This window comes from Meleagris gallopavo, chromosome 1 (assembly GCF_000146605.3).
Source record: "Meleagris gallopavo isolate NT-WF06-2002-E0010 breed Aviagen turkey brand Nicholas breeding stock chromosome 1, Turkey_5.1, whole genome shotgun sequence".
In the NCBI taxonomy this organism is placed as follows: Eukaryota; Metazoa; Chordata; class Aves; order Galliformes; family Phasianidae; genus Meleagris; species Meleagris gallopavo.
In genome coordinates this window covers 180,124,380-180,151,084 of record NC_015011.2, presented here as the reverse complement: position 1 = coordinate 180,151,084, position 26,705 = coordinate 180,124,380, and the positions used below count along the sequence as shown (strand labels likewise).

Here is a 26,705-nt window from a genome sequence, read left to right as displayed (position 1 = left end):
GAAAACCCAGGTTCATATCCTGGTATCAGTCATAGAATAACAGAACCATCCAGGTTGGAAAAGACCACTAAGATTGCTTAGTCCAACCAGTACATAGGAGATGCTGCTTCTGTGCTTCTTAGAGTCATAGAATCCGCAAGGTTGGAAAAGACCTCCAAGATCATCCAGTCCAACGGTTCTTCCCCAGCCCACTTCCCACTGTCTCAAGCAGCACCAACAGCCCCAGCCCAGCACACAGCTCACCAAAGTCATCTTGCAAAATCTCATTAAGCTCAGATCAGTTTATTTTACAAATGAGGAACTGACTGCAGAGACCTTCAGATCCCTCAGATAGCATAAATCAGTCCCTGACTCGAACAAGCTGGAGGTCTGGCTCCCAGATTTTTATGAGGATAAACACAAAAGACAGAGAAGCTGGGAGTAGGAACTGGGAGATAGCTGGCATGGCAATATCAGCCCAGAAAAGGTGGGACCAGAGGGCTGCTGACCACACAGACCAGCACAGCTGCTGGGACCACACCAGCCCTGCTAAGCCCATGCACGTTTGCGTGGACGTTCCTTTCCAGCAGCTTGGCTGATATGTGAGTTGTTAAATAACAGCTTCCCCATCCTATCAAAGTGGTCCCCACTCGTAGAGTACCCAGTCAGCCCTTTCCTGCCACGGGCAGAAATCATCTTCATTTTTAAAAAATGGAACTGGGACTATTTCTGAGAATAAACGGAGAGTCAAGGCATCACCCAACTCCAACTCCAAAGTAAATTAAGTCATTCCAGCTGCTTCTCACTCATGGCGGGTTAAAGTGGAGCTGCATTTTAAAGTTATTCTGTAATTAGTAATAAATTCAAAAGTGACCCAGAAAAACGGAGAAGTTAATCCCTTCTTTTAAAGTGTGGGAGGAGGGTATCGAGTTCTGGGATTTTCACATTTTTTTTTCTCTTCATGTCACCTTATTTCATTCAAAAGTGATAGCTTTAAAACGCAGCGATGAAAAAGTTATGTTGTTCTGGTGTCTTCTAAAATAAATTTCACATGAAATACAGTATGTGTTAAAGGCATTTGGATTCCCACGGAATGTGGGTATACATTTCACTTGTCCTGTTACAACTTCCTATGAATTTACTCAGCTGGCTTCAATAAAAAAAAAAAAAAGGAAAAATCTGTGGGAATCTTTCCGTGTGTGTACATTATGAAGCTACTAGGCCTTTACACTGATAATTTAACACCAGCTAAGCACATGTGCACAGATGGGAAAATCTGAGTAATTCGGTTTCATGTGCTTTCCAGCTTCTCAGTGCAGAGATGGATGGAGCCCTGCCTGCACGCTGAACTGCACAATGCCCCCGTGCCGTTGACAGCCGCTTGCAGGGAATGAGCTGATGCCTGCAGAAGCCGAGAGCAGGGCACGGGGCGAGCAGTGCTTAATGCACCCAAAGGGCCCTTCTAGCTAAAGAACCCCTAGGTCAACAGCTACTGCTAAGAGGAGTAAGCCACCCCACTCAGCCCCACAACTTCAGTAGCCTTGCAGCTCTGAGGTACGCAGGCAGGAGATGGTGGTGCTGGTGCAGGTCACAGAACCATAGAACAGTCTGAATTGGAAGGGACCTTAAGGATCATCCAGCTCCAGCCCGTGGGCTGATTGCCACCCACCAGATCCTTCTGCCAGGGTCCCACCCAACCTGGCCTCGAGCCTTAATGGCTGAGGGGGTGACAGAGTTCAGCTGGGAAGTGCAGCTTTCCAACTTCTGCTAAGTCAGGTAAACGTCTTGAATGATGATTGCCTTTGAAAAGACACGCGAACCTGCAGAGTAAATAGGGGATGGTTGGATTGTAGCAGACAACAAAAGATGTCTGTATTGATGGATATAAGGAAGAAGACTTTTACTGTGAGGGTGGTGAGGCACTGGAATAGGTTGCCTAGAGATATGTTTGATGCCCCATCCCTGGAGACTTTCAAGGGATCACACCCAGGGCAGCCTGATCTAGCTGTGCTGTCCTGGTTCATTGCAGGGGAGTTGGACTAGATGGCTTTTAAAAGTCCCTTCCACCTCTAAGGAATCGATTCTATATGCTTTACTCCTGTTCCATGTTCCACATGTACCAGTGGCTCCAACACACTTAGCCTTCACAAAAGCTCTAAGCCAAATGGCACCTAGACCCCATTGGTGTCAACAGCATTTTGCTACAGACCTCCTGGGCCTATCTGCTCAACACACTTCCAGAAAACTGAATATCCTCATAGATCTAGGCTGGAGGAGATTAAATCTTGTTGAAGGAGAGTCCAATTGGCAGTCAAGCTGACATGGCAAGGACACCCCAAGTTCCCTGGCTGGTTGCAGTCAGAGTGCTGTGGTTGACGTTGCATTGAAGTGCAGCTGATTCTCACTCCTAATAAGGAGGTGCAGCTGGGTTAATTGGAGGCAGCCTTCTGCATTGAACAATGCTTGAACACGCTCCATGGTAGCTGCAGTGAGACAGGGCAACTGCTCTGCCCCCTGCCGTGCTCTGTGCAAGAGAGGGGTGATTAATATTAATGCTAAGGGGGTTATGGGAGTTCCTGAGGCAGTTGCTACTTTGCCAGCATACTGAGAACCACAGACCTCCAGACAAAGGGTGATAGCACATCTCCAAAACACATTGCCTCTGGTTCTGTGCTGTTCTCCAGCTGGGAGATCCTCCAGTTCTTGGAGGATCACACAGCCAGATAACAGACCCTCCTTCAATAACTCCTTGGGCCTTAAAGAATTTGCTCCCATTTAGCAAATGTATGGTTCCATTACAAAGAACGGCATCCATTTAGTTGTGTTACTGCTTTCAGGCCAATCCTTTTGACATCTGCAGCTGGTTTTGAGTCCTACATTGTCACAGAGGGATTCATCTAAGCTTGGGCAGTAGGGAAGGTCATTCCACTTCCTCTGATATTGTAGCTTTCATGACAACTCTCCTCTGTCATTTGCCTTCCTTCTAGACTGGAGCAATGTGCTGTGCTAAGCTGTGCTTTTGGAGATGCCACTACTACTGCTGCTGCTTCAAAAAAAATCAACTTGTGAGCCTCAATTATATTTTTGTAATGTTTTAGTGAATAATGTGTAATGTTTATGCTTGCTCTTTTAACTAAAGAACAAATACATTAGGAAGAAGAGCTTATGTGCCCGAAACCAAACAACTCCCCAAAACTTGAGAACTGCTCATTTCTACAAGGAAGCTTCTCCTTTGTAAATGCAGAACTTCTCAACAAAATTAGTAGTATCTTTTTGTCTCAAAAGAAATCAAATCAACAAAGAAATCATTAAAAATGTTTACTATCCATAAAGCGCTTTTTAAAAAGATTGTATGAATTTTTCAGCCCTGTTTAATACATTATGGAAGAAACAGGAACTGGTCTTTTAAATATCTCTGTCCTTGCGGAGAGCCCTTGCAGCATTTTAGCAGTTTTTTGCTGAATTGAAAACAAAGGCTGTGACCAGAGGCTGGGTGGTGGCATTTGTCTGGCTGCAGATGTCACAGCAGGGGCCAGATTTTCACTACATTACCACAACACAGTTCAGACTGCGTCTAATTAGAGGGTACAAAATACTGCAGGCTGCCTCCTTTCAGGATCCCAGGGAATAGCTGTAAGTAAACAGTGTGTTGGGAAGCTGAATTTTCAGCAGTCACCTCAATAGCCCTGTCAGCTCCCTGGGGTAGTGCTGGGCCTGCTCTGCTCCCTTCTCCAGTGTGTGCTGGCCCGGCTGGACACGATGGGCGTGAGCATGAGGAAGCTGTGTCAGCCAATGGTTCTGCCAATCCCTAGTGCTCTGAGAGGCTGCTTTTCCTCCCCTGCTGTGTTAGGGAATGAAGAACCTGATGTGATGACCTCCATTCATGTTTTCTTCTCTCTCCACAAGCATCACACGCTGCCTTGTAGGTCCTGTGGACCTTCAGTGTCTCTGTGGACCTCCACAGGAACTGGAAAGGCCATTTCTTATCTAAGCCATCCTGGAACAGGATGGGGCAGGGAGAAGACAGATGAATGGACATGCAGATCACAATCGCAGAATCATAGATGTTGGGGGGGACTTCTGGAGATCGAGTCCAACCCCTTGCTAAAGCAGGTTCTCCGCAGTAGGTTATACAGAAAAGCATCCAGACAGGTATTGAATATCTCCATAGAAGGAGACTCCACGGCCTCTCTGGGCAGCCTGTTCCAGTGCTCTGTCACCCTACACTAAAAAAGTTATTTTCTCATGTTTGTACAGAACTTCTGATGCCCCTTCTTCTGTCACCAAGAAACAACGTGGAAAAAACATGGAAAGGAAGGGAACCTGCATTCTTCAGGCTTTAAAGAGAGGACTGAGGGGTACATCTTCCAACAGCATCAGAAAATGTCAGCTTCCCTGGCACCATCCTCTTTGGGAGGTGCAGGCTTTCCCCATCTCCCTTTCCTCCAAGACTCTTCACGCTCCTTCCATTGCAGCTGATTTTCAAGCATGTCCCATTCCCGTAAGACTGAACATGAGCCAGCAGTGTGCCCAGATGGCCAAGAAGACCAGTAGCATCCTGGCTTGTATCAGAAATAGTGCAGCCAGCTGGAGCAGGGAGGTGATTGTCCCCCTGTACTCGGCACTGGTGAGACCGCACCTCAAGTACTGCGTTCAGTTTTGGGCCCCTCACTACAAGAAAGACATCAAGGCCCTGGAGCATGTTCAGAGATGGGCAACAAAGCTGTGAGGGCTCCAGAGCACAAGTCTTATGGGGAGCAGCTGAGGGAGCTTGGATTGCTCAGTGTGGAGAAGAGGAGGCTTAGGGGAGAGAAGACCTTGTTGCTCTCTATAGCTGCCTGGAAGGAGGTTGTGGTGAGGTGGGGCCTCTTCTCCTAGGTAAGCCATAGGATGAGAGATAACTGCTTCAAATTGTGGCAGTGGAGGTTCAGATTGAATAATAGGAAGAAGTTCTTCTCAGCAAGAGTGGTGATGCATTGGCACAGGTTGCCCAGGATGGTGGTGTCGTCATCGTCCCTGGAGGTGTTCAGGAACCGTGGAGATGTGGCACTGAGGGACATTGTCTAGAGCAGTCACAAGCATGGGCTGATGGTTGGACTAGGTGATCCTAGTAGACTTTTATAACCTTAATGATTCTATGGTTCAAGTCAGATTAGTGAGATTTCTTCTCAATGCCAGACTTCCACTTTGCATCACAAAAACCTTTGACCATATTAAGTATGAGTTTGAGCCCCCAGAATAATAACTGTCAGCTCCAGAGATGATACGACCCAAAGTCTGTTTTCAGAGGTTGCTATGGAAGCACAACCACCTGAAGATGTGTCCTCAATTTCCTGAACTATCTGATGATTTCCTGGAGAGACTGCCCCTGGCTGGGGAGGCTGGGGATGAGTCAGGAAGCTTAAGAAAAACAGCAGCAGATGCTGGCAGATGCAGTTGAAAGAGGTTTTGGGATGAACTTGAGATTTCACAGAGATCACAAGAGGACCAAATAATCCTCCAAACACCTCCTCATCAAACTCTAAAGATATTTCCAACAGCTCCATGAAGGGAAAACAAGTAAATTTATATAGTCCTAATCAGAGACTGCTTTCCTGTTAGTTCTAAGCAAAAAAAAAGGTAGTAAGATTTCCAAATGACTGTGATACAGTAGTAATTTAAGATAACTATGCACAGCTCTACAATAAAGTATTGCTACAGCAAACACAACTACCTACTCATGGGATAATATCAGCATATGTTTCATTAAAATTGGAGATTTGAAAATCTGCCTGCCAGGGCTGCTGCAAGCCTTAATTTAACCTTTGATGAACCTCAGAGGAAAGAGCTTCACAGTGTTTTAAGCCCTATAGACATATAAGTAGAGAAAAAAATAACAAAAAAAAAACCCAACCACCAACAGTATGAACCCAAGTCAACGTGAAACACTTAAATTTGGAGGTAAAACCATTCAGTTTTTTCTCTGTCACGCACATACAATACAAATAATAATACTACACATGTATACTGTCCCTTCAAGTATTTAATACATCCTCAAAATACCTTACAGTGTTTGCAATCAGCCCTTTGCATTACAAGTTGTCACAGCATTTTTATGGGAAACAAACCCAAGTGACAGTGCACAGCGTGTGTTTGGTTATTTAGTTAATCTGTCTGAATCGGACCAATTTTCTTCCCCTGAATAAGAAACACGTAACTATTTTTAGGTCAAATATTAACAAATGGGGCCACCGTATATTATGGGTGGGAAGACAACAGATCAGATTTTAAATAGAGAAAACAAGAAACTCGTGTTTCAGTAACATTGTGACTCAAAGCCAAAAGAAGCCAAGAAATTCAAAGATATTGGCTAACTCCCACAGAAAAGCTCGAAAAGCCAACTTTTAGCCCCAAATGAATTTCTTCAGCAAGTTTTTAGACTCTAAACTCTGCTTTTAAATGTTACTTGCTGACACAACCTTACTCACAAAAAGCTGTATGTACATAATAATAATGTTAAACCAAGTGTTTCCAGCATTCAAAACTTTTCAGGACTACTACAGATTTCCACAGCTGACGTGTAATAAGGGAAGAGCAATTTAACATGGGTATGGTGATTAAAGGGAACATTTGCAGCCCTGCTTCCTTCTTATTGTAGAATAAAAAAAAAAAAACAAACAAAGGTCAAAATACACAGGGTAAGAACTCAGTTCTGATGAGAGGAGAATAAGTATTTGTCCATCTGATATTGGCTGTCAGCTAAATGTCAGTGCTTAGAGCAAGGGCCAGGTACCACAGCTCTTGGTCTCAGTTGCACGCAGGTCTGTTCTCAGTGCTGGAAGTGATTATGCTGTGCTCTGAAATGCCTGCAGAAAAGGTCCTAAGGTGCAAAGCATTATGGGGATAGACAGACTTTTTAAAAAAGCTTAAGAGATTTCCCCCAAACAAGGAGATTGTCAGGCCAGGATTTTCTCCCTTGGCTGAATAGGACTGAGAAACCTGCACTGCGTTACACTGATACTGTACCACTGACAAAACTGGGATTTGCATGGCCGTGTAACTGGGGTGACTTCAGACCCCCAGTAGATGATTCTATCAGTCCCCTGAGATTTGACTTGTGCCCTGCTTAACAAATACTTCTGAAAATTAGGCTTCTTTTTAATTGCACTCCAGCATTTGTCACATCAAAAACATCTGGGAAAGGAGAGAGAGGACAAAAAAAGCAACTTTTTTTTTTCCACTTGTTGCACATTGTTTGAAAAAGATTTAAAGCTAAAATAAACTTCTCTGAAGCACCGCGTGGTTTGCAGACAATGGCAGCAGCTGCAGATAGCTGAGGTTCATTCCTGTTTATTATATTCATTAAAACTGAAGGGAGAACTGTGGCAGCACCAGCTTGACTAATGGTCATCTGAATGTAATTATTAAGAAAGCATTGTTCTTTGGGAAGATGCAAAGTGTCAGACGGAACTTCACACCCTTGCAATAAAACCCCCACTTATTTCCTACCATTAATTGGATAAAATGGGCATTGTAGGATTGGAGTTGGAGGGAAATGGGTTAATGAGTGTGCGTAGGAGTCAAACGACACTGGAAACTTGCTTGTCTACTGAGAGTGGGCAGAGGAAACAAAATCAGATGTAAGCAACTCACTGGAAGGGAGTCGAGCCGACAAAACTCATGAGACAGCACTTTGTGTTCTGATCATCCTTGAACAGTAAGACAAGCAAAACTCTGGCCAGTTTGCACATGTGTTTCAAACAACAAGTCGAGAGAGAAACAAAAACCAGCAATGAATCAAGGGGCTGTATCGACAGCCGCAAAGGAAACTCCTTTTGGAATTCAGCCACATCCTTGCATCCTACAGCGTGCAGCGTGCAGGAGTTTTACTTCCTTTTACTGCCATGGAACCCCCTGGAAAGCTGGGGCAGTCCACTACCATAAGCCTCGGCAAGCCATCCCAGGGCTTGCTGTCTGCTTGCCTTGTCCCCAGTTGTCTTTCTCGTTCCGGAATCAGTGTCACCTGCCTTTCAGTGCTGTCTGTTATGAGATGTGGGCTTGCTTTTTGCTGCTCTCCAGGATCAGATGGGACTCTGGGAGCAGCACAGGGGCTAGATCCATCCTCTCTATGTGCAAGTTGTGGGCAGAGCTGTTCCTCAGGCTTTTTGTGGTCCAGACCAAGGAAAGTCTGTACAGAATACCATGTGTGGTTCAGTCCCTCTGTGTCACCACCTGTCCACGTGCAGATCTGCAGCATGTCCCATACCATTGTGCTATACAGGCAGAACTCCACCAGGAGCTCTGCTCCTTTTCCAACCAGAGCCCTGCTGGTTATTGGTTTTAATGCTTCAGGAAAGGAAGTGTTGAGTTGTTCCTGGGCTGGAAAACTTACTTTCTTTAGCAACTAAGAAAAAAGGCCTTCACATGTGGGCCAGCTGACAGCAAGTCCCCTTCCCCATAGCTGTCCCCAGCATTCACTGGTACATGACCTGTACATTTCCTTTTAGACAAATACACTCTCCTTTGTATAAAGCTGTGAGTCTTCTCCCATAAGTACCAGGCACTTTTTGTACAAGGATAATTAGTCTCACCTTTCACCCTTATATTAGCTAGTAATTTTGTCTGTTTGTTTTACTTTATTCATGCTAGTCCTCCTGTAGGACCACTTTCAAAGACACTCAAAAATCCCTCCCTTATTCTGGTCTCCCACTGTAACGAAGCTTACATGGCTGTAGTGCCCACCTGCCCATCCAAATGCCTTACCATTCCTTCCAAAGCTTTCAGAGGAGCTGAATAATTTCATCTGAATGAGGGATGGACAGCTCAAAGGGCAGAGCTGGAGCTCCAGGAGTGCCTCCAAACCTTCTGAGTGACCACTGTGGCCTCCCCTGACATCACACTGTGACAGAACCAAGATGTGCATTGTTCCCTACTTTGCTGCCAGGTCAATAGGCTGTCCCCAGGAAGATCTCACCTCAGATGAAAGCCAGGGCTGCACGCTGGCTCCCTAGGCGCTCTGAGAAATCTGATCAAAGATACCTTTAGTCTGTGTTTGGTCTGGTTTTATCTGACTAGCAGCTCAGAGCGCACGGAGTTCTCTTTGCTCCACCAAGCACCTCAGCTGGAGTTGCAGGGACCTGAGCTGTAGTTGCTACTTCTGGCATTCTCACCAGACCTCAGGAAATCATTATACATTACACAAGCAATTAAGTGTGCTGTAAGTGCTGGGTGATCTCTTATTTCTTGCTGCCTTTTGCTTACTGGGTAGAGTGTTGACAGTACTTGGAGCAATAGACCAGTGTAAAACTAAACCAAAAGCTCTAGTTAAAGTTCAGATTTGAGAAAATTTCAGATTGTGGTCCAAAATCTTTTGCTTTGAGCTGCTGTGTAGTCTGTGTGTTCCATAGCACAGGAGAATAAGACTTCTTTTGCCATAATTCTGTCATATTTAAAGTGGGAAACTCATTCCCCAGCCCTTCTGAAAGCATACTCTGTGCTCAGTGTAGAGCACAATAGAGCTTCCAAAGGCAGCAATAACAGTGGGAAATTGCCATATTCCAAGAAAGGCCTAACGAACAGCTTCAAGGTGGCCATGTTGCTGAGTCAACATGAACTCATCCTCACAAATGCCATTCTGTGTGCACGTTATAATCACCATTAAAATGAAGGCAGTGACATCCAAAACCCTTTTGAATGACATTTTGAAAAGCAGAAATGTATCATGTTTATTTTACACTGTTTAAACTGCCCTGAATCATAGAATCAAAGAAACGTAGCATCATTAAGTTAAGAAAAGACCCCTAAGATCACCTTGGCCAAACGTCAACCCACCCCCACCATGTCCACTGACCACGTCCCTCAGTGCCACATCTCCATGGTTCCTGAACGCCTCCAGGGATGGTCACTCCATCACCTCCCTGTGCAGCCTGTGCCAATGCATCACCACTCTTGCTGAAATAAAGTTTTTCCTATTATCCAATCTGAACCTCCACTGCCACAATTTGGAGCTGTTACCTATCCTATTGCTGTTACCTGGGAGAAGAGGCCGACCCCCACCTCACTACAACCTCCTTTTAGGCAGGTTTATTGTAGAGAGCAATAAGGTCTCTCCTGAGCCTCCTCTTCTCCAAACTGAACAATCCCAGCTCCCTCAGCCACTCCCCATAAGACTTGTGCTCCAGAGCCCTCACAGCTTTGTTGCCCTTCTCTGGACACGCTCCAGGGCCTCGATGTCTTTCATGTAGTGAGGAGTCTGAAACCGAACTCAGCACTCGAGGTGCAGCCTCACCAATGCCATGCTCACCAGTCTATTAAAACAGGAGCACAGCTGAATGGGAACTGCCTGCCAAAAGGAGAAGTGGGTTCAAAAAGGCAAATGGGCAACTTCAGAGGACTGCTCAGTGGGGTCTGCGTTTGGCCTGGCTGAGTTGCTGACTGCTGCAAACATGGAAGGAGCAATGGGTGAATGAGTTTCTCATTTTCAGTACAAGTCAGGAAAGTCAACTGACTTTGGTAAGAAGGACTACATTTAAAAAAATAATTTCCAGAAAAACACTATTTTGTTCTATTTTTTTCTACAGAGAATTGTGGGAATATGTGAGTTATCGGGGATTTTCTTGCCTTTATCAGTCATTTGGTTTATTTGCATACTATTGTCATTTTAATTCAACTCGAATATAATTTCTCCTTTAATAAAAATCCTATTTACATTACATTTCAAATCATTTTTACATGCTGCTTAAGCAGTCTATTACTACATCTTAAATGAAATCCAAATACTACTCAGGCCATGCGTGCAGCTTCTGACATCTTAGAAAGAAAAGAGCCGACTTCGGGGAAGTCACTTTGGATGAGCACCTGGACAGAGAACCTGCTGAAGTGATAAACCAGCACCCGACAGCTGTAGCTTGTTCTGCAGGTGCAGAAAGCACTTCTTCTTCCTCTCGGTTCCCTCAGCTTGGTTCACTCAGTGCTAAGACACCACTTGAGAATTAAAAAAAACCACAAAGCAGATCGAGTTTCTCTCTCTCATCTAGGAACAAAAAGCACACACAGGATGATTTCACCCCCTAGCTAGAAACTGAAGGGTGGGATGGCCTGAAATAATCCATCCAATTCAGTTTCTAAAGATGGTTCTCTTATTGTTTAATACGTCAAATAGTTGTAAAATATAAATTAGTTTTGACACGCTTGTTCTTGAAATATCTAGCTATCAGGTGATAGCAGGCGACTTCACATCACGGTCTTCTACATTTATTTTTGTATTCTGGCTCTATGCGCATGCACTTTGATAGAAACTACCAGCAAAATTCTCATTAACAAAAAGGACTTTATTTCATACCATAATTGACAGAACATTACAATCTGAATATATCTCCAGCCAACTGTGTTATAGCTTCAATGTGTAAATGTTATATACCCTCACAATTACTAAAACCACCCAAAATTTAGTGCAAAATCCACTTTTAGTTGCAAATCAATCTATTTTAGTGGTTATGAAACAGCAACTTCAACTCTTTCTTTGGAAAATATCTAAATTATACAGAGCAAAGCACGACTTTAAAGAATTATTTAAATGAAGGTTATTTGCTTGCTGATTTCAATCACCGCTGTGACCGGTCCTTTAGCTCGTTCCATCCTACATGTGCATTAACAATGAGGCCCAGCTTCCAGTGAGATCAAAAAGCAGATAAGATGAAATTTATTTAAAAAAATCAAAATGAGCTCAAAATTATTGCGTTTTTCCTTCTATCATGGGCTAGGAAAGAAATCTCTCTAAGGAAATAATTTGTGATAATACTGAAAAAAATGTATGAATAATAAAAAAGTAAGCAGTTATCTGTACATCCAAAATGTTTTAAATTAAAATGCTGAAGAAGGCAGAAAGAAGGTTCTTAGGTGTATCTGGGCAAGGCAGAGATGTTGGGGTAAGACCAAAAAAAATAAAAAGAAGCAGAAATGTCTCCAATTGCACAGCACTGAGATTCATACAGGAAGAAGAAAAAATGGGGGCTTTACATACAATTCCCTCACCAAAAAACTTTGTACCCTAGGAATTGCAATGCAAAGAATTTACAGATGCTACATCTTTTCCTTCTACTGTTTCATAAAGCACCGGGCTCTGATCTCAACAACCTGCTTCGTTTCCTTCCAACTTGCAGCAGTTTTTTACTGCAGCTGCACAATCTGTAACTTAAAGGCTGTGCTGGGAGGGAGGAGGGACGGGGGAAGCTCGTTGCTTTGAAGCCCCGTGCTCCACAGGATGACATCCCAGTTGCTCACTGCCCTATCTCTTAAGCCTGTTAGAGGGTACTAAAAGAACTGTCAAAACTTCCAATACAGCATGGCAGTACTTAGCCCAAATCCCATGAAAGTAACTGGTTTGGTGTGATAAAACGAGCAAGAAAGAAAAATGCTCTCAGTTAAACTGAGCTGAGGTCGATGATGCTTCATGCTAGTTCCTTTCCAGGCCACAAGCATACCACCTTTCCTGCAAGCACTGTTGATTATAAAGAGGTATCTTGAATTACCTAAGTGGATCTTCTGGATTATCATTCAGTTATCTAAACGGGGCTATAAGAAAGAAGGGAACAGACTGTTTAGCAAGGGAAATGATTACAAAATAAAATAGGAGAGATTTGGATTGGATATAAAGAAAAAGCTCTTTGTAATAAGGGTTGTGAGGCAGTGGCACAGGCTGCCCAGAGAGGTGGGGGATGCCCCGTCCTGGAGACGTTCACAGTCAGGTTGCTCAGGGCTCTGAGCACCTGATCAAGCTGTAGGTGTCCCTGTTCACTGCAGGGAGATGGACTAGATGACCCTTAAAGGTCTCTTTCAACTCAAACAATTCTATGATTCTATGATCATTGCCCAGATCCTCCAACAGTCAGTGCGACACTTCAGCGAGACCAAAACTGCATTGTCCTCTTTGGGAGCGACTGCAGTCTCTGCCCTGGGTGGAGACAGAAGAAAGCCTGGAGCTGCTTGTGGGGACTCTGAAGTGATGCTTTCAAAAGTGATAATGATTCACAAAAGTGATGATTCAAAAAGATCACTTGTACCTTCTCAGGCTTAGACATCAAGTCTGGATATGATGGTACTGTTTTCACCAACCTCCTCGTCTCTGCTAAAGGGTCACATACACATTATGGTCATTGGTTTGTAAAGAGGTCCCTACAGCACTCAAGAAACAGAAACCCATATATCAGACAGATAATGACTCAGGATTAGAAATAAAAGACAGCATCAAGAACAAGCAGTATCTAGCAGTAAGATAGAGAAGTCCATCACAAAGGAAAAGATAACCAATTCCTAGGTTAAAAAAGGGAAAATATTTCCTCTTCCAAACATGTACGTAGAATTGTCCAGATGGAATGCAGGAGCAGAAACACATGGCCAACTGCAAGCATCCACAAGGCAAAGGATAAAGTCCCCCTGCATACATAGAAAAAGCTGAAGGTACTCACAACACAACTGACTGGAGTTTTTTTATTGGTCCCCTGGGATATATTTACGCAAAGATTAAGTTTAGTTCATATTTTGTCTCTTCTGCTCAAAAATTACAACTACGACAGGGGAAATAAGATGCTTCACTGTGTGCTTTGTAAATGCAAGTTTTAACTCCAGTTTACACAGACAGGATTTAAAAAACTTAGGTTTGCCTTTCTCCTCACATGTCCCCACGGCACTTCCAGATTAGATGACAATGTATTCTGCTCACGGAAAGCTGACCTTACTTTTAGATGCAGACCCAGCACTCCCTGTGTGTGTAACGCAGAGCTCACCTCTGTGACATGTTCAGTGCATTCTGGGAATTCAAAGCCTCAGTTTCCTTTGGAATTGCACTCAGGACTGGGACAAAATGCTCAAGTCTTCAGGATTTAGGATTTAAGATTAAGTCCCAGGTGCTGACTATACCTGCGTTCATCCAATCTCACTCTTCAGGAGTTTCAGAGGAGAGCAGAGGCCCTTGGAAAGCCATTGTGGGATCCCCATTGGTAGCATGTAGACACCTCTCAGCCCCCATTAAAAACCAAACGCACTGGCACAATCTCCATGGGTTTCAGGTTGTTTTCCCCCACCTAAATGTTTGTCTAGGACTACCCTGAGGGCAGTAAGCATTCAGTGTTGCCCTGTTGCAGCCTTCCAGCCAGCAGTCAGCTGGGCACGCCTGGAGATGTGGCAGGCCACATCTCAGCACAGCGGGGCTTTGGACCATAAAATGAAATCAAATTACTTAATTAATGAGGCACTTTGTTATCTTTCATGGAAAGTTAGGAGGAACTTCTGCTTTCTGTGTAGCTGGAAATATGTTCATAAAATGAACAGTGCTGGTATCCCCGTATTAAACAGCACATTGGCTGTAAAACAAAGAAGTCAACGCATCTTCCACCTTTTTATAGGGGAAGCAGAAGTCTCTTAAAAGTGTAGTTAGAGCTGTTGTGGGGCGGGGAGGGGGTGGTTTTACCACTGATGTCATTGCCAGCATAAGCTTTTTACAGTCCAGACCTAATAGGTGTCTCTCAGCTTCAAAATCAACAAAGAGTGCAGAAAAAAGCCCACTTCCTCCTTGGGAAATGGTGCACGTTCAGGGAGGAAGCTGTCTTCCTGTTTTCTCCATAACTGTAACTTTGCGTGGTTTTAGCAAGTTCCACAACTGTAAGCCCCGTCCATACGGAACGTGTTCCTCTAAACATCTGGCTCATTTTTTATTGCAGTGATAAAACAGGTTTATTTTCTACAAACCATATAAAATATTACTTTCTCAGTGTATGATCTGCTGTGCCTTTAAAAGTGAAAATATACACAGAGATCAATAGGCTCACATGTTTTTGTTTTACTGGTGACAAAATTATTTCTAAAGACAACTCAGGGATTAATGTTGAAAGTAGAAAGGAAGAAAGTCTGGACACCTACCTTTTATTATCTTAGTGTTTCTTGATGCAAACCAATGACACAGATGTATATTTAAAATGAAATATAAATCCAGCCAAGGAACATTTCTTAGATCCAGATCAGATGTGAACACGCATCTCTGTACTGGTTCTTAACCTACACGTATCTCCTAATAACTATCACTGGAAGAGAACAAAATTCTTTAATAAGTTTAGAACTCATTTTTCTAATTTGTCTGGATGATATCAGAAAAAAATGGCTCACGCCAAGAAATTCAGAGGGCTATCCAGCAATGAAGAGGAGAGCATTCGTTTATTATCTAATGGCAGTCTGGCTGCAAAGTCAAATTTCAGTGGGCAGGGCACTCAAGCAATAAACCAGGAAAAACGCCATTATAAATCAACAAATCTTGTTGGCTTCCCATTCCATTAGCTGTTATTTTTAGATGTACCGCATGCATGGCTAAGCAACAGTGCTGCAGAGAGAAGTTTTCATCTTTCTCCCTCCCCAGTCTTTCACCTGATGCTGCCTGAAATGACACAAGAGTTCACTGCGTGCAACAAGCCTAAAAATGATCTACAAACATTGTGAAAGACCTATCCAAGCTACAGAGATATATTCCAACAGCAGATTCTCGAAAGGAGTAGGAAAAAATACGTGAGTCATTTTCTAGATGCTTTGAGAAATCCTGAACTGAGCAAAGCCTGGCTTGGTACATCCCAAATATGGTGCTTCCTGCAGCCTCCACCTGCAGCCTTACTACACTGGTGCCATTCCCAGACTTTGGCTGCCCACGAAGCTCCTTGACCTTGGTCAGAAGGTACTGCAGGGTTAGGAGAAACTGAATTTCTTGCAAATATATATATATAATTTTTCCTGAAGGGTGGCTGGGGGAGTAGGTATCCCTTGTGCAAGAGTCTGGGAGTGATCAAAACTGAGACCAGTGATGGGAAAAGTCACTGGATTTTTTTATGTGGGAGAAGAGCTGTGTGGAGAAACGGTGTTAAAATGGTGAGAAAAAAATGGGAGAAGACTTCATGAGGCATGCACACGGTGTGTGAGCAGTGCTGTCTGGAGGCCAGCGCCTAAGCAGCCCAGCCTACATCAGGACAGCAAATCCCTATGCTTGCCCTGGCCATACACAAGTGCTCGACTTGCTCCTATAGTCAGGCGGCCTGGGGTTGGGGTACCCCTTGCCAGCATGACAACACGCAGATGAACAGATGAAGGATCCTGGTACCACCATGTCAGGGCCCTTTCCAGGTTCAGCCATAGCAGCATCCACCACTCTCTAGCAGAGAATTGGCAGTAATGTATTGAGGAGGGAGAATCTGCATCCCTGAACTTGCAGGGGTTAAATCTTCATCTTGTGAGTCTACAGTCAAAGCTAAATCTGAGCCATGCAAGCTCAGATTGACTGGATAGAGACTGACTGGAAGACAAACTGAAATGAATTGCTATTGCTCAACCTGAGAGAGGAGTAGCCTAAGCCAGCCAAGGTAGGGCTGAGTGGCACAGCTCCTATTGCACAAAGACCTGTGCTCACATGATCACAGAATCACAGAATCACAGAATCGTAGGGGTTGGAAGGGACCTCCAGAGATCATCGAATCTAACCCCCCTGCCAAAGCAGGTTCCCTACACCAGGTCACACAGGTAGGTGTCCAGGCGGGTCTTGAACATCTCCAGAGAAGGAGACTCCACAACCTCCCTGGGCAGCCTGTTCCAGTGCTCCGTCACCCTCACTGCAAAGAAGTTCTTGCTCACATTTGTGCAGAACTTCCTATGCTGCAGTTTCTGGCTGTTTCCCCTTGTCCTGTCTCCACACACTGCTGAAAAGAGTCTGGCCCCACCACTCTGCCCCCCTTAGATATTTATAGACCTGGATCAGGTCGCCTCTCAGTCTTCTTTTCTCAAGGCTAAACAGACCCAGTTCACTTAGCCTTTCTTCATAGGGGAGATGCTCCAGGCCCTTCACCATCTTTGTGGCCCTCCACTGGACTCTTTCCAAGAGATCCCTGTCTTTTTTGTACTGGGGAGCCCAGAACTGGACACAGTACTCCCGATGAGGCCTTATCAGGGCAGAGTAGAGGGGGAGGATCACCTCCCTCAACCTGCTGGACACGCTCTTCTTAATGCACCCAGAATGCCATTGGCCTTTTTGGCCACGAGGGCACACTGCTGGCTCATGGCCAAACCAGGACGCCCAGGTCCCTCTCTGCAGAGCTCCTCTCCAGCAGCTCATCCCCCAACATGTATTGGTGCATGCAATTATTCCTCCCTAGATACAAGACCCTACACTTGCTTTTGTTAAACCTCATCTGGGTTTCTTACTGCCCAGCTCTCCAGCCTGTCCAGGTCTCGCTGAATGGCAGCACAGCCTTCAGGCGTGTCAGCCAATCCTCCCAACTTCGTATCATCAGCAAACTTGCTGAGGGTGGCCACTATCCCCTCATCAAGGTCATTGATGAAGATGTTGAACAAGACCGGACCCAGCACAGACCCCTGAGGAACACCGCTAGTTACAGGTCTCCAACCAGACTCTGCACCGCTACTGATGAGCCTCTGTGCTCTGCCAGTCAGCCAGTTCTCAACTCACCTCACTGTCCACTCATCTATCCCACACTTCTTCAGCTTTGTTATAAGGATGTCGTGGGAGACAATATCAAATGCCTTACTGAAATCTAGGTAGACTACATCCACTGCTCTCCCCCCATCCACCCAGCCAGTGACAACATCATAGAAGCTACGAGGTTGGTCAAGCATGACCTCCGCCTGGTGAACCCATGCTGACTACTCCTGATAACATCATTTTCTCCCAGTTGTCTGGAGATGGCATCCAGCACAAGCTGTTCCATCACCTTTCCAGGGACAGAGGTAAGGCTGACTGGCCTGAATCTTCCTTCTTGCCCTTTTTGAAGTCCGGAGTGACACTGGCTATCCTCCAGTCTTCAAGCACCTCTCCCATTCTCCAAGACCTCTCAAAGATGACAGAGAGTGGTTCAGCAATCACCTTCGCCAGCTCCCTCAGCACCCGTGATGCATCCCATCGGGTCCCATGGATTTATGAACATTGGTGTTGCCTAGGCTCTCTTGGACCTCCTCTTCCCTGACTAAAGGAAAGTCTTCCATTCCCCAGACCCTCTCACTAACCCCCAGGGTCTGGGATTCCCGAGGGAGAGCTTTTTCACTGAAGACAGAAGCAAAGAAGGCATTCAGTATCTCCGCCTTCTCAGCATCCCCTGTTACCACAACACCCCCCTCACTTAGTAGGGGAGCCACATTCTCCCTAGTCTGCCTTTTACTGTTAACATACTTTAAAAAGCCTTTTTTATTATCTTTTATCACCTTTGCCAGATTCAATTCCAAGTGGGCTTTAGCCTTCCATGTCACATCCCTGCAGGCCCTGACAACATTTCTACATTCTTCCCAAGTGGTCAGACCCTTTTTCCACATTTCATGGACCTTCTTCTTTCCTTTGAGCTTGTGCACGAGCTCCTTGCTTATCCACACAGGTCTCCTGTCACCCTTTCCCAATTTCTTGCTCACAGGGATGCATGATGTGAAGCTTGATGCATTTTAGGGGTCTGATGATGATACTACCAGAAATCTCTGGTGCTTCTCAGGTGAGACTGACCTCCCTGCCTCACTGAAGGGAGAAGACAGGGCAACAACTTGCTTCAAGTAATTCACTTGAAGTAAATAACACCCTTTTTTACTTAAAATGGTATTTGCTACCTTCTCCATACAACTAGCTTTCTTGCAAAGTTAATGGATATACTACATGAAAAACTTACTGAAAATCATTAGATACCCTCTTACTAAATACACTCATTTTTATAACTACCTCAAATTTACTTAATTATGGAGTACACTCCAGGAAGGTGCTGGTGGAAAATAACCAGGCACAGAGAGACCTCATTACAAAGTTTATGCCTATATTTGTCATAAAGCACTTTCAATATCAATGCTACTTTGTTGGATGTCCACCATACCCTCTGATAAAGGTAAATGCAGGATACCCACAAAAAACACTGAGTGGCTTTGAATCACTGCTGCTTCGAGCAATGATTTCCACATGAAATAAGTGAATGAGTAAAACCACGCATAAAATTATTCTCTGAAATGCAATATCCTATAATTTCTTTGACTCTGGACCTAGGCCACCAAAGGATTGACACACATGCTTAACAGAAAGTAGCATAGTAGAAGATGCATTTGGAGAAAAGGGAGTCTCATTGGTGAAGGACTGCAATAACAAGCTATACAGGTAGTTGGTTTAGAAACTGATGATGTTGCTTTGAGGTAAGAATGGAGAAACTGGAGTTAGGCATCTTGAGGCCCTTTACAACCCTATTTTCACTGATTCTAGGTGAGCAGCTCTAGTTAGGCTGATAAAACCCACATGCCACAGCTCAAGTTAAGCATATGTTAAATATTTTGCCAGAATGGTGCAGAAATGCAAAGCAGATGCAATATTGCTCACAGCTTACGATACCCTGTTTGTTTCTCTAACATTCAAACTCTTCCACGGCAGTCAGAACACAAGATAAATCAACACAGGGGCTGCTGCTGGGAGAGCAGCTTCCTTGTGCAGGTAGGGAAAGATTTTTGTCTCTGGTATAGAGCTCACAGCTTCCTTGCAGTCAATTAGAAACCTTTCCTGTGATCAGAGAGGAATAACCCATGTTAATGGGTGTTTCAGTTTTGACTGTACAGTTCTAAACCATCATGTGCACTGGAGAGAACGAAAGCAAGAACAGAAGTGAGATGTTCCCACTCTCAAAGGCAGAAGCGCATGCTCCATTTAGTTAACAAGTACCAATTGAACTCTCAAATTTCCTCTTCTCAAACCTGAAATAACAAAATTTGTTTCCTACCTGATGTGGAACTTACATCTCAAGAAAAATACAAGCACTCTTTTTCCTCTCCTTTATCATCAAAGCACAGCAGTGCCCTGAATCCCAGAGTGGTTTTTGTGCATCTCAGAAGCAAAACTACATGTGTCAACCTGAGTAGAAATCTAAGAAGAAATGATTCAGCCTGGTGTTCAGTGAGCCAAGTCCTTGCTAGCTACAACTGCAAAAGACCTGACCTAGTAGAGGAAAAGTGATCCTCCTAAATGTTAATAGCAATTAAAAACCAAACAAAAAGAGATCAGTGAGAAAACAGCAAATGGAGAACTATCTTTTTGTGAGTGGTTATGTTACTTTATGTAAGACAGCTCCTAATAGCTAGGGACAAGGTTAGTGGCATTTCGAGTTCAACACGGATTGGCATAGAGTGAATGTGGGCAAGTCTTTTATTTTATCAATGCCTCATTTTGCATTTGGGCAAACTTGCTCTTAGAGAGGGGTGTCACAGTGGTGTCACAGTAATTAACTCATTAACATTTGTAGAGAGCTTTGTATTCCTTGGATAAATGACCTGGGGAAGTGGGAGCATGCGATTACCCTGTCTGGGTAATGAAGTAAACAGTCCTCAGCTGGTGTCAATGGCAGGGATTAGCTTGTGTATATAGAGCATCCGTTATATAAACTGGACCTCAGAAGACTATAGAGTCAGATGCTATAAATCACTTGACTGTATTTGAGTTGTCTATTTTAATCTGTCTTTGGTGAAATGCAGTTAAAAAACTCAGTTTAAAAGGCTGGATCCTGAGTCCTTGCTGCAAATGCAACTGGAAAGCCAAGTTCCTGAGAAATGAAGCCTTTATCTTCACTAGCACTTCATGTCCCTGTAGTCCAGTGAAGTAGGTCTAAAAGCCAAGTAAAATGTCTGCCCCAAGATCCTGGTTTCTGAATGATTAGGAGAATTTGGAAGGACCACATGAGCAGAGACCCAGCTGATGATACATCAGGGTGACCAAATATCCTGCTGGAAGTAACTGCACAGAAGCTTGTGAGGGCAATCTGTGACCTACTCCAACCTCTCCCCGCCCTGGGACCAACCCAGTTCTGTCTATAATGCAGATCCTGGAGGAAAAGAAAGACCAGTGTTTGTCACAGGGAACAGTGGTGAGGTGCTGGCACAGGCTGCCTGGAGAGGTTGTGAATGCTCCATCCCTGGAGGTGTTCAAGGCCAGGTTGGATGGGGCCCTGGGCAGCCTGGTCTAGTACCAGATCTGGAGCTTGGTGACACTGCCTGTGGCAGAGGGGGTGGAACTTGAAGATCCTTGGAGTCCCTTCCAACCCAAGCCATTCTATGATTCTATGATATGGACCTCTCTGTGACACAAGGAAGAGCAGGAGTCAGGTCTGAGGCCTGGCGTTCCAAAGTATCCTTGAGAGGTCTACAGAAAAGATGGCAATGATGAGGCTTGTGCTATGTTCTGCTGTCTTGTCATCCTGCCTTTTCTGCTGTACAGTTCCCTTTCCCAGAGCTGAATAACTCTGCAGGCTGTTCTGACACCTAGCATGGGATTCAGCCTCTATCCTTGCCCCAGAAGCACAGTCCCTCAGTCAGTGGGTAGAGAAGCACTTCCCAAAGGCAACTCAACTCACCCAGAGGTGGGTGGCCATCATAGATGCTTTCTGAATGTATTGATTTCTTTCCACTGATAGTAAAGATACCCTAGAAAAGCAGCTGAGACATAAGGCCTACATTCCTAGCCACTAAAATCAAGTGAATCCTTCTTCCCAGGTATGATAAAGGGTAATCTGACTTTGCTGAAGTCCATGGAGCTGCAGTGGGCCAGGACTGCTTCCATCCCCACCTGGTGCTCCTCACTTGGTTACAGAAGTAACCGCTCAAGTAGAGGGTATTTTTTTTAATCCAAGAAAGATGCATTCTGTGCTGCTGAGGGCAGGGTTTGTAACTGACTGAAGTTTTACCAACTTTTTTTCCTAGCAGAACAAAGGGTTTTTTATTCAAGGTGCTAAATCCCTCCTCAGTTTGCTGCTTTGGTGAAAAAAATATGCTTTAAAACACAAACAAACAAACAAACAAAAAAAGGTCCAAGATTTTTATAAATGTAGGCAAAAATAAGTAACTTAAAACTCATTCCTAAAGTCTGGAGGGCAAACTACATGCAAAATGATGAAAAGTTTGTTTCTGTTTCTTTTTTTTCTTCCCCCTGTCCTCCCCCCCCATCATTTTATGGGTTAATCTTCCTGGGAACAGACTGATATTTACTCATCCCATGAGAGAATAGAGTTGTCAGAAATCCAAATGATATCAAGGGAGAAGGTTTAAGACACTCTACCATTATTCATCAAATGGAGAGAACTGGCACAGTTCTTTGGTGATGGACTGCATGCTTTTCTCCTTTTAGTAGTAAAGCTCTTTGTAGTTTATCTGAGTTTCTGCACATTAAATGGGGAAATGCTATGAACTGTCTGTGTGGAAAATAAATGCTCAGAACCATCACCAGAGCCTATTGAAAGTCCTTGACCATTCAACTCCATCAAACAAAATGTCCTGATAGAAAAATAATAAAAGGGAGAGTTCTAACACCACATTTTCCATACCAATTTCCTCTGGCTTTCTCATGGCTCCCAGCTGGCTCCTTGCTGCACCATACATATGCACCAGCACAGATCTCCACCTTACTGGGCACCAAGGTCCTGCACTCCAAGAGGAAGTGCTGGGGGATTTTTGCACCTTGGCATGTCATGTTTTGCTCTTTTCAACTGCTTGCCATGCATATGAAACTGCTGTTAAGGCAAAGGTTTAGAAAGCAACGTATTTGAGCTCATTTCCTTGCCCTGACTCTGTGTGACTTAATGGACAAACCATATACTTGTGTCTCTTCTAGGGAACACTCCTGGGATTGATTGTTCTCTGGTGTTTACCACCAACAACACACCACAGAACACATCCAAACTATTACACTTTTCTAGCTTTCAAAATAGGGTTTGACTACACATCCACACTGCCTACAGGAAACAGCGAGCTGTGCCAATGAAGTATCTGGGAGAGCGTGAGTTGGTTTGAGACAGAAACCAACCATGAGACGTTCAAACAGGCAATCAGATTTTTATGGGCTGTCATGTCCTACCCCTTTGGGACAAAATTATGCCATCACTTCTGTGGTGAAGGTTCTCTGCATCTTTGCACTTCATTTGTAAATGAAGGATCATAACAGATCTGTCCCTCTGACTTGGAGTTGAGATTTTAACTCTGTAACGGAAATAATAATAAGAACAATCAATATGAGCATTATCTTACTAAATGCTTCATTCTTCCAACAATCCTGTATAGGGCTGCTGAATCACGGCCTGAACCTCTGACTGATCACCTGAGGTGAGCAATGAGTCAGCCACGGGAGCACAGGTGAAGGCAATTCACCTGTGCTGCAGGAAAGGGTGGAGCCTGGCTCCACCTCTCCTAGACCCATTTAAGAGCTGACTGCCACCAGGGAAGGATCTCTCTGGAGATCTGCTCTACTGGAGTCTATTTTGTGAGCCCAGGATAGGGTGAGTGTCTTTCTTTTCCTACTCTAATATAATAATTGTATCAGCCAAGCTCCTGGATATACTATATTATCTGTATATTCATTGATTGTATACTATACCAATTGTATATCCATTGATTATACAACTCCTCATTGTATCAATAAAGTCAATAAAGGCTGCTCTGCATCTCGCAGTCTTGGCTACAGAGCTGTAAATGTAGCTCTTCGGCAACAGCTCAAACAAGAGTTAAGAACATGCCATGATCTGGTACTTTATATCTCAGTATCTCAAAGTATCTGATACCCTTATCCAGGATATGAAGAGCCTCACAGAAACTCAAGCAACACGAACAGGTAACTCGGAGTTTGAGTACACTCTAACATGTAGAGGAAGCTGCAACGGGTGAACTCAACTCTGTTTACAGATAAGAAGAGGCAACGTTTGGTCAGATTAATTAAATACTCTCAGGACTCAACTGATGCTACTGCCTAAGTTGCCACTGTTGTTTAGGCACAATGCTCATGTGTCTACAGTCTGGATCCTACCATGTGTCAGCAGAGCCATAGTCAGTGACCTTGCGCATACTGGAAGCCTGCAGCAAGGTAATTTGTTCTCATTTAGCCTGTAATTAAGTGGGGCTGATATAAGTCTAAGTACTTTACATTAGCCCAAGGCTAAGAGCATGCCTGCACATGGAGAACTCCATATTTCAGATGAGGAGTTGTGGCTTCAGTTATGGCAATTTGGGCCCAAAGTTGACCACAGAGGAAGCATCTTTCTAAAAGGATCCAAGAAGAAGCTTCCATGCATAATGAGCGAAGTTTTTTCCTAAGTGTTATGGAAAATATATGTGACTTTGCACTCATATGTTTCTTACTCACCAAGATTTATCCTGGTTATTACCATTTTTTTGCCTTCCACGGAATTATTAATTTACTGTAGCATATGTCAGAGAAAAATCAGGACTACTGTCCTCCCCTGATAGTTCTCAGCTACTAAATCATTGCTTTTTAAACTCAGAAAGACTAGAGGCAGAGAAAATAACCCCTCTGCGAAGAATAATCTACTTGAGGATACCCATATTTCATAATCCTATTGTATTTGTAAGTGAACCACCAGTAAATCAACCTAAAGCACCCATTTAAGTCACGAATTGAGTCCCATGTGAGAGACAGGTCTGTACAAAGCTTGTGGCAACTCAGGCAGCTCAATCAGTCTTAACATTACTCTTGTTGCAGGTACATGCTGCTCTTCCACAGATCTTTGCTGAAGCTGAAGAACATTTTTGGATGTGCGTATATGGATCTGTGAAGCAAGGCCACTTCAAACTGAGTGGATAGCAGCCAGCTCTAGTCTAGAATTATGCTTCAGCTAATGCGTCCTGCTGATCTGCTGACAGCAAGGAGGAAATAAACAGGAGGTGAAAAGGAGAAGACCCACAGAGCAAGGAGGTGTTAGAGAAGTAATCCAACCTCTGAGACTGTGCTTACACTTGCAGTGAGCCCCTTGTCTGCCCTCAAGCCGTACAAACCATCTGGACCAAGTACATCGGCTCCTACTGACCTATGTATGTGTAATGCTCTTGGAGGGGCCATTACCATGCTGGGAGTGAAGCGTACATCCAGGAAAGGCAGTGTCCTGCTTTTCCATAGAACAGCTGGGGACATCCAGCTTTAACAAGGGCTGAGATCACCTCCAACCTTCCAGTCTAACACCACCTGAAAGCAAGTGGTCTATACAGTTGAGTGCTTTTCAAAAAAGCCCAAAGCACTATCATCACTCCTAGGTAGTCACTTCTGCAGTTCCCAGATGAGAGGGCTGACCTGTGGACAGAAATTGCATTGCTTCAGCTCAATAGGCAGCACAGATATCAACAGAAGTCTGCATAATGAAGGCTGTAAGTTGGCAAGTTGGTTTAGCCAGCAGACAGCCCATATCACTTCAAAACCTGCTCACATTAATAAAACTGCTTGAAGGTTAGAGAAAGCTAGAGCTCAGCATGGGGCAGTCCACCCCAAAGCAGTTTAATGGATGCTGAGGATTGACTCAATATTCATTAAACAAGACTGAGCTCCACACACAACATCATCCCAAGCTCTTTTGGAGGGACAGAAGAAAAACTGCCAGGACAATGAAAACCATGAGGCTCAACCCATTCACAACTCTAGCAATATTTGCAATCCCACATCCATGCACACTGACACGAAGATCCTTGAGATGAAGTGATGGAGAGGAATCCCACACCAAGTCCTGCAGTGCACTGTGGACTCAGGTGTGGGTCTCCTCGTGGGCTGCCATTTTGTTAACCTTGCAGAGAGAAGGAAAATCAGTGTGGCTGCTAAATCAGGGCACATGAGACCACGCTGCAGTGTAACCTCCTTCTATGTACCCTCAATAGCCTTGCAGCCACGCTGCCTACTGCCACCCTCTCAGCACCATAAGTCACTCCTTAGTGGACTCTAGGGATGAATTTCACACTGTCATGGTACAATAGATGACAAACAACTGCTAAGGCACAGCACTCTGTGATGGTGCTTGGCATTGTCCTTCCCCATCCCCATATCTTCTTTTCTCCTATTGACAAGGCAAGCAGCTCAGCTTCATGCTGACAGCAGCACACATCAAGTTACTCTTAGTCTTCTCTTGTGGCCATCACCTGTTCCACCACGCAACATGTTGCCTGTGTGGACACCCACAAGTGCATGAAGTAGGTTTTCTCTGCACAGCTTGGCTTGTGCACAGCTGTGGAGAATTAATTTCTGTGGTCCCTTGCTGGGAAGCAGTACTATTCCAAAGCAAACTAAAACCCCCAAACAAATGAAATTGTTTTGTTTTGTTTTTTCCCTAAGTAAACCCAAAACTGGAAACTTGCACTGTCATAAAAAAAAAAAATGCTGACTGATTCCCAAGCAGTTAACAAAAATGTTGACTCCCTGGTAAATCAGATCATTTTGATTGCAAAATACTACAGCCCAGCATGAATGTGTTCTCAAGGTCAGCTCCTTCCCTTAAGCAGTTCTCTTCTCAGGGCAGATATAGCACTACCTCAGGGTCCTTCTGACAGGCTCCTAAAATTTCAGAGCAATCTGAATGCAAAAGCAAACGCTTCCCCACGTTAGCATCTGGCTCACCAGCAGTGTGCTAAATAGGGCAGAGTCAGCGAGCTGTGACGCCGTGACGGTGACACGGGCTCTGCCACCCCCTCCAGCTCTCACACTGGTCACACACCAGCGATCCTGGCTCAGCTTTGCAGATCACATCCTTTGGAGCAGGCTGGGAGGACATGTGTACTCCTACGCCCTGGTCACTGCAAGCGGTCGGAGGCAGCCGGCATTGTGAGGGCTGTCAGCACTGCAACCAGTGCCAGGGACTCTCTTTTTGATTTACATTTTCTACATCCTTTCTGAGAAACCTCAATTGTCTATTTAATCCCTTAGCGCTGGAGCAAAAGCATTC

At 44.4% G+C, this 26,705-nt stretch overlaps 1 long non-coding RNA gene across 2 annotated transcripts; it reads left to right on the top strand.

Moving 5' to 3' along the window:
- Positions 1-23,232: 23,232 nt before the first annotated feature.
- Positions 23,233-25,491, top strand: LOC109365483. 2 transcript variants are annotated; one of them, XR_002111131.2, is made up of 3 exons: positions 23,233-23,270; positions 23,760-23,851; positions 24,488-25,491. It is a non-coding gene; the product is annotated as an uncharacterized LOC109365483 (long non-coding RNA). The 2 variants fall into 2 exon arrangements; XR_002111127.2 differs by having other exon boundaries at positions 23,236-23,270; positions 23,563-23,851.
- Positions 25,492-26,705: the final 1,214 nt, after the last annotated feature.